Here is a 10000-nt window from a genome sequence, read left to right on the forward strand (position 1 = left end):
ATTGGATAAGCATTTTTTATTAATACTGAGTACCCTGTTTCACAAAAGTTCTGCTGCGAATGTGGATGTCATGGATGATTTTAGCATCAATTGTCTTCTTATCATTATGGCTAAGCTACAAGATGAAATAAAGGCTGCTTGGACCTGATATACAATGTCTCCCCTGGCGATATAACAAGGTTTGTTCTCCAGTTGGGACATCTGATCATGTCCTAATTTCATTAGTAATAATATTTGACCAGCTTAAGTACTGTATTTGAATTCATTGTTACAATATAGTCGGTATGATAGAGCAACTGTCATTTTCAAATTGTCATTTGCGTTAATATCTTCCTGGTATCTTTATAACGCTGAATTACTTTGTAGTGATATTTTGTTTTATATGCTATTTATTATCTAAATGGGGATGTATTATCATTGGGGCTCCTCTTTTTTATAGCACCAATATTTGTTATAAGTACCATAATGGAAATAAGAGCAATTGCTCTATATGAAATAAGATTACTTTTTCAAATTTTTACATATTCAGAATATACATGAAAATAATAAGGTTTTTTTCACAAGTTTCCTAATACAGTATACAAAAATTTAACGTACATATAACAGTAAGCATGTAACATGTGTAAAAGTGTTAAATATATTTATTTATCTATATTCTATCTATCTATCCATCTATCTATCTATCTATCTATCAATGATGAGTGTGATTATGCTTATTTGGAGAAGCAGAGGGTCTGTCATGATATGAAATATGATTTTAGATATCTATACTCAGCTAGGAACTTTAGCTCAGAGAGTGTTTGCTTCAACTGAAAAGGAATACGATTTAACCATAAGATAAACCCTTACTGATACAAACCAGAACATAAATGGTGGCTGCCCTGGAATTTACACTTTTTGTGTAGATGTAACAGCTCCTCCTTTACTTAAACCATAGGGTTCTGTCACTTTCCAAATAAACTTTTGTGGAATGGGGAAGAAAGAAAAAAGTAATGCGTAATGGGGAATACGAGAGAGAGAGAGAGAGAGAGAGAGAGAGAGAGAGAGAGAGAGAGAGAGAGAGAGAGAGAGAGAGAGAGAGTTATCAGTTAATATTTATATAAAAATGTTAGAATAATAAAGTGATGACAGTTAGCACCTTAATGATGCTCAGTAACAACCTGTCTCGAGAAAAAAGTTGGTTTGTGATGAAACAGTTATTGGGATATCTAATTACTTGTCTTTTAAAGATCCCTTGGTTTGAAATGATGTCTCTTCTAAAGATGATGTTAAACTGTCTGAGACAACTTTATTTAATAAGATTGATTCTGATTTATATGATTACAGTCATGTGCTAGAAATAACTGGTAGTTTGATATTCGATGTAAGTCGTGATCCTGAGTCTAGTTCAAAGTTAATTGTAGATCAGAAGCTGGACCATGCAGGTGTTCAGGTTGCTATCTCTGAAAATCATAATGTTGATGCTCCTCAGTCTTGCTCATGAACAACCTATCGCTGATCATTTTGGCGAAAGTAAAACTATGAGTTCCGATATCAAACATTTTGCTTGGCATGATGTTTGGTGATATGTGGCTCAGTTTTAATGCACTTTTCATGTGTGTCAAGCTACTGAAAGGTCCAATCAAAATTACGTAAAAGGCTCACTTGAGTCCATCTTTGCATTCGATGAACTATTTATTCATATCCTTATAGATGATGTCAGACTGTGGCGAAAAAGAGGAATGGGCTGAATTATTTGTAAACTTTGATATCTGTTGAGAAAAATATACTTTTAGGTTTTCTTTATAGTGATTTTATTGATATTTTTGGTGATTGTTTATTAACTTTGCAAATTTAGAACTTTCACTTGAAGTTTGTAATGCAAAGTTGTATCTTATATTTATGTTAATGAAATCAGTACATTTGTATACTTATATGATAAATTATCTTGTTTCCATTTGTGAAAGGTTGTGTTAATGACCCCAACATTTTCTAGGCAGGGGGATTTGTTGTATGTATATTAAATTTATTAATTTTATGTTATAAAACCTATGATAAGGCTTATTTTTACTTATCAAGCGGTAATGTTAAGTTTAAAACATTGTAATGATATGTAACTCGCAGATGTCGTTATATTCCAGAACAAAGGCTTCTAAATATTTCTCATAACTCATTCCATGCCTCCACTCACCAGGCAAGCGTATTAGTCCATGAGCCAGACCAGATATTGGTACCACCTGGGGAAGCAAAATGTCACTCGGTTTTCTTGATAGGTATATATCCATAGATAAAGAAAATGTTTGAAGCAAAGCTTACAGCAGTAGCTTAATGCTAATAATCACCTCATAAAGATCTACAAATGGCCTCAATGTGGGATCCTAAATTTTGGGGTAAGGGAAATATAAATTGCAATATATTGCTCCGTATGACCACTCAAAATATTAGGAATTTTATGTTCTACAAATTTATATATCATATTTGCCCATATGCAAATGAAGTAGGTCACTAAAGGTCAAAAGATCACAAGATTTTGCCCTTGCCTAAAATCAGTAGCTCTGTTCAAAAAATCACCCCAGATACTGAACCAATGAGAATTTCTCTACTGAAATGGGCTCAGATTGGAGATAATAACTGTCCATTCCATTTTATGCCTAAAAAGGTTAAATTTATTTGTATCTGAGGTATGATACTTAACGGTATTTGACATATTTTTTTTTCTTAAAAAGCCTATTTTTAGCCAGAGAAAAACAAAATTAAATTACTCAATACTCTGATCATTTATTATGTATGTTTTGCTGAAATCTGTTTCGGTTACATTTTGTCAGGTTTATGAGGGACGAAGTCATTTGACAGCCCTTTAATCCATTTAAAACTGGTACCCCTTCCAATTCTTTGAAATAACTTCTAAACAGACTACAATGTATTGAGATAGAACGCTGTATATTTTACATTATGATAAGGTCATAGGGTCTTAGCATTATTCAGGATTGTAAACAACAAAGTGTCTAATTTCATTTTTCATTTCCAGGCTATCATGGAGAGTTCCTTTGATCTAGACCAAGTACTGTTGCCGTGCAAGTTAACACACAATTCCTGTATCTTTGAATGCGATGATACAGACCTTGAGTTGAATTTTCCCCAGGATCGTGCATCGTGGGAACGGCTCCTAAAAGCAACTGAGATTCGGAAGCATGCCGGAAATCTTAGGATTGCTGCCACTGCCAGAGATGAAGAAGTACCACAAGTCCTATATCACAGGGGATGCAGGAATAACTTCGTTAAGAAACGTGACCTGGATGCTATTGAAAAAGCAGCATCTGAAGGGAAGCCAGGGAGTCGGGTACAGAAAGAACTTAACCGGAGGGATTCATCTGCAAGCCTAACATCATCATCATCACGTGTAAATGAACCTGTTTGCATTTTCTGTCTGAAAAGCAGTAAATATCTCCCGAAGACCAAGACGAGAGAGCCTTTGGTTCAATGTGTGGAACTTCGTTCTGACCAGACAGTTAGGCAAGTAGCAATTGACAAAAGTGATCAGAGAATGATAGCGATTATGTCGCGAGACCTAGTTGCAGCTGAGGGCATCTACCACCGTTCTTGCTACCGTAGGTATACCAAACCAAGTGCTCATTCCTCTTCTGAAGGTAGTGCTGATCCTGTGGCATAGGACCCAAATGAGGAGTATGCCAAGACTGAAGAACTTTGTTATAGTGGACTATTTAAATATATTAGGGATGTTATATTTGAGAAGCCTCAAGTGATAAGAATGGCTGAATTATGTAAATACTTGCTTGATCTGTTTGTAGAATCTGGTGTAGGCCTAGAGGATGTTATAGCATGATAATCCTTCAGGAATTTTCACAGATTTTATAGAAAATGGGTCTAGGAGTCATATGTAGAGAAAGGGGAACAATTTATATAGACACTTGTTTCCTTTTCCTCAGATGATACATTGCTTTTGGGGAGACTTCATTTACACCTGCAGTGACCCGGAATTTTGTGTATCATTTAAAATGCTACAATCTTTGGAACAAAGTAAGGATTTCTTGGAAGATCAAAGATTATACGAAGCCGTGTTTATGTTTATCATTTTTTATATATGAAACTAAATCCTGAAAAATCCTTGAAAATTCGAAGCTGAGTTTCGTCGACATGTGTCTCTTAGTTCATGGAAACATATAAAGATATGTCCTACATTATCAAACGATTTTTTTTGTAAATTATCAACCAATCTGTGAACTATGGGGTATTTTGTGAATCTTGTAACATATTGTAAATACTCATATTTATTCTTGAATATAGTTCTTGTTTAGGTTTGATGTCTATTATTTTCTTTTGCTGTCACCTTTCTATTTTTCGTGCTAGATCAATTATTAAAGAAATAAGACAATGAAGTAGATTCACCTCAATCTACGTAGTGATATAGTTGACCATAACACTGGATATCAGCATTGATATATATATATATATATATATATATATATATATATATATATATATATATATATATATATATATATATATATATATATATATATATATATATATATATATATATATATATATATTTAACTCTGCATGACAATTTAAACATTAAACTGGTTATTCTTGATAGCAAATCTACTATTAAGAAACACATACAGCCTGTCTCTTCGTCAATTCCCCCTCCAAAAAGGCTTATTGAGAACGTCTTTTAAGATTTTCGGTGATCAATGTATTTTGAAGAACTCGGTTATAGTGTTTTTCTTTTGCCACATAAATATTGACAAAAAAAACTATAAAACTAACATTTTACTTATAATTATTTCTATCATAACCTTACAACTTTAATATAACAACCTAAAGAATTCTCATTTTTTTTTATTATGATCAGTTCAGCTTCATCATAACGTAAAGTATAGACTTAACTTGAATTTCTACAACATATAAACTAATGAAGTAGTCAAAAGCACTTGATATTACATCTAATATATTTTAATCAGTGACATCGAAGTCGAGAAGTAAGGTGATAACTGAGAGGAGAGATGAATGCAACTAACTTTATTTCAACAGATAATGAAATTATATACAAGCCGTTCCAAGCCAGAACTGTACAAAACTCAAACACAATGATTCATGAATATACAGGGTTAAACAGGTTATTAATACCATAGGAGAGCGATTATCCTATATATATATATATATATATATATATATATATATATATATATATATATATATATATATATATATATATATATATATATATATATATATATGTATATATATATATATATATATATATATATATATATATATATACATATATATATATATATATATATATATATATAGGTATATATATATATGTATATATATATACATATATATATAAATATATATACATATATATATATATATATATATATATATATATATATGTATACATATATATATATATATATATATATATATATATATATATATATATATATATATATATATATATAAATAAATAAATATATATATATATATATATATATATATATATATGTATATATGTATACATATATATATATATATATATATATATATATATATATATATATGTATATATAGATACAGTATATGTATATGTATATACATATATATACGTATATATATATATATATATATATATATATATATATATATATATATATATATATATATATATATATATATATATATATATATATATATATATATATATATATATATATATATATATATATATATATATATAAACAGAAATACCATTACAGTGTCTGAGCGTGTGTAATACACGAGCTGTAAATGGCTCCCCACTAAATAAGACATAAATGTAAAATAAGGCATCGTTTTCTGGAGAGGTGCACTTTAGGTGGATCATCATGAAAGAATACGCAGGTTTAAGGCGATCAATAAAGATCCAACATTTTTGCCACGAATGTTCAATAAGAACGGCTTTAATGTTAAAAATAAGCATGAGAAAAGGACCAATGTAAGTGGGCGGCAGCAGTGGCTTGCTGGTGTCGTTGCGCAGGAACACGTGTGATGCCTTGTGCAAATCTGTCAGTATGAGTTGCTTCACTGGGGCCTTGTATGTCTGGCATTATGGAGCAAATTTTCCCACAACTTGATGTGGGCACTGCAGAATGTCGGAGGAGGTTGTCTACGGAATAAATCTCAAACGGACGACCAACGGGTTGCCATACACCATTTAAGCTGCCAAGACATCCTGGAAGTCCTTAGGAGTGGTCCTTTGTACCAGGAGCACACATGGAAGTTGAGTAAACTAGTTGGAGTCCTTGCAGCTAAGACATCAAAGCTGCTTTGAGTGTTCAATTAAAATTTTCAACCATTTCGTTGGCAGCAGGATTGTAGGCGATTGTCTGATGCCCAGGAGAATCGCTAATGATGTTCATAATTGAGGGGTGAAAGTGGTACCTGTAACAGAAGTAATATGCTTAGGGATACCAAATCTCGCTATCCATTCTGAGAGTAATGAAGATATACATTAGGCAGATGTCATAGTTACAATGGGAAGGGCTTCAGGCCAACGAGTGGAGCAGTCGATGACTGTTAACAGGTAACAAGGTTTTTGTGATGTGGATAGGGGACCAACTACATCGACGTGAATGTTGGCAATACGACAGTAAGGTTAAGGAAAGGTGCCCACTCTTGAATTCTTGTGTCAATGTATTTTTGAATTTTGGCATGAAATACATGCGCAGACCCAATTCTTATCATCCTTAGTAATGCCATGAAAAAGGAATGTCATCTTCAGTAGCTGTGTAGTAGATTGCCGATAGGGATGGGAAAGGACGTGAATGAAATCAAACACCTGTCGGCACATGGGAGCAGGTATCCACGGTCCAGGTCTACCAGTACTGACGTCACAGAGGTGGGCAGCATTGGAGTCATCAAGAGGGACATCTTGTCACACCAGTAGGTGCCAATTGTGCATGCTAGCAGTTAGGGAACACATGAGAGGCAAGGTGATTCCAACTAACTTTATTTCAATAGATCATGATTTATATACAAACCGTTCCAAGCAAGAACGGTACTAAAACTCAAGCACAATGATTCCTAAACATACAGGCTTAAACAGGTTACTAGTGGGAGGGGAGAGCAATACTGATATCTTTAAAAAACAGAAATACTATTACCTTGTACAAGATTTTCTCACTTTGTGGTAATAAGTTAATTTGGAAATGAAACTTCCATAAAAAGGGCAAATTAGATATTCCTTGAAAATCGGTACACGGGGAAGTGATTCATGAGTGAATGCTGTCGATATGGTTTTATTCATATTGAAATAATTATTACAGAAAAAAATGCTTCTCTACATAGGTATTTGTGTGTGGGTGTTTGTTTGTGCGCATACGTGGACGTAGAGTAAGTCAGTTCTGATGTTTTTATTAGTTTTTTAATTTTGACACTTGTATCAAGCTAAACGCCATCCTCCTTAGATATCTGTGGTATACAGCATTTTTTTGTGTATTGCAAAAGATTTATCCGAAATATTTGTTTCACATCAATTACTTGAGTTTCTTTAAAAGTTTATCTAAAAATTCTTGTGATTTTTTAATTAATCAATAGAGTTTTCTCCCTATCAAGTTTTAGCAGTATAGCCGAGTTACATTATATTATGCTATATCTCTTTATTTAAAAAAGATATATATATATATATATATATATATATATATATATATATATATATATATATATATATATATATATATATATATATATACATACACATATCATACACGTACACACATGCACACACACACACACACATATATATATATATATATATATATATATATATATATATATATATATATATATATATATATATATATATTCAAATCCTTGTATGCAAAATATGTGCTTTATTCTGTGAGGTTACTGACCTGTTTAAAAGTACTATGACTGGTATAAATTGGAGGCCCGATCACTGAACTCTGCTATATGTGACGTGTCCCTAGAATTATAATTTGACAGTATATATCCACCACAGTGGAAAATTCCACAAAACCTAACAATTCAGCATGTTGAGAGATCAAGATTGCATCTTGCTTGTGAGAGTTAATCAGTACCATTGGAGCGATCGGTAGACAAGGTACTCACCTGAGAGTATCGGCCGTACACAGTGTATTGACAAACCTTTTTGTACTAAAGTGAAGAAAACCCATGTTCCAATGTCTCAATATCCGTTGACATGGGACATATTAGTGTCAGGTGTACAAATATGTCTGTTTGCATATGCTGTGAGCAAAATTGTTCTTTAAGCTGGTGAAATAAAAGTTCAAGATTCCTAGATACTCGAAAACTAACTTAGCAGACGCTGCTATCTCAGGAGATGAAAACGAAGGAGCAGTTGGTTATAGAGATGCCGAGGATGAATATATCCAAGAACTTCGAACACAGGTATTAGAAAATAAGTTCGATAACCTAGCAGAGTTAATCAACAGAGTCTTGGTTGAACGAGAAGAGGAGCGGTGCACAACCACAGCATATCCAACATACATAAACGAAGTTCAAATGCACACAAGTGAAAGTACACATGCACAGCCGAGTGCAGATAACAACCTAGTTCGGAAACTGCCAGAACTCAAGGCAAGTTTTAGGCCTTTTGATGATCAGTGGCCAAATGAAGGGTTTCAATCGATCAAAGTGTTTCTGAGACTTTGAAGTATCCACATATGGGTGGTCTGAAAGAGAAAAAGCTATTCAATTAATTAGATTTCTAAAAGATGCTCTTGTAATGGAGGTAATGTGTTGGCCACAACACAGTTTAAGAAGTTATACTGAAATGAAATGACGTTTAATGGAGAAATATGCCTTACCCGATGCGAGGAAGGGGGACATAAGAGAAAATTACAAACCCAAGATTCGGAAAGGTAACTCCGTTCTTAGTTTTGCAATTCGCATTTTTGGTGACTGTGATTCGTTTGCTACCCAGAGTGCCAATCTCCCAGAAAGTGATAGTAAAGAAATTGCCTGTAAACATATTCACAGAGTAGTTAACCCGTATTTATGTGGTTATTTGTTCGATGACAATTGCTCGTTAGCAGACGTAGTGATGGTGATACAAAACATTCTAGAAAGTTTGCCAGAAGTAAAAATGACTAAGAATAACTGCCCCAATTCCAAGAAGTTGGCAGCCATGAGAGGCAGTCACCAAACCCAAAAGTGGGAGAGGGGAGAACGCAGTCAGCAGGTGAGAAGAGTGTTTAGATGTTGGCAGTGTGGGGGAGAGGGGCACCAACAAGTGGAGTGGCCCACCCAAGGATCCCCCAGCTGTTACACTTGTCAGGCTTACGGTCATCTATCTCGAGAGTGCTCAGCGAAAAACGCCGAGGGAGGGCGGGCTGTGGCACACACACACAACATCCGAGGAAAAGGACACAGAGGAAGGGGGAGATGAGTGATATCGAAATGTCCCCCCACCTTGCATGACATCAGAAGCAGTTATCAAGGCAGCGATGGTAGTGAATTCGATGGACTTGGTAGAGCAGGTGCAGAAACCTCCATCGGTACCCTCGACCTCACCCCCACAGCACAAGAGAGAGGACCAGGGGACAGCTGCATTGCAAGCAAGGTCGTTGGCCCATGCCCCATATATCCTAATGGGCAGCTAGGAATATTAGCAGTTGGGATTGACCAACCAGATAAATCCATTCGAGAGCTGATCGACACAGGAGCTAGTGTTTCACTGATTGAAAAAAGATTCTCCTCAAACCCACTAAAGTCAGTGGCATCCATCATCCTCGACACGCAAGGAGGATATAAACTACGCGTAAGCCATACAACGATCATCAACTTTAAGGTTGAATCTATGATGTTTACACATGATTTTTTTGTTTCCCTATCCTTAGGAATTCCAGGAATTGAGGCTATATTAGGAATAGATTTTATAAGTAGTAATAAAATATGCATTTTTGGGGAAAACGATAAACTAACAGTAAAAGCAGGAGGGTGCATTTTGACAATAGAAAGTCATGAGAGA

This window comes from Palaemon carinicauda, chromosome 6, assembly GCF_036898095.1.
Source record: "Palaemon carinicauda isolate YSFRI2023 chromosome 6, ASM3689809v2, whole genome shotgun sequence".
Taxonomy (NCBI): Eukaryota; Metazoa; Arthropoda; class Malacostraca; order Decapoda; family Palaemonidae; genus Palaemon; species Palaemon carinicauda.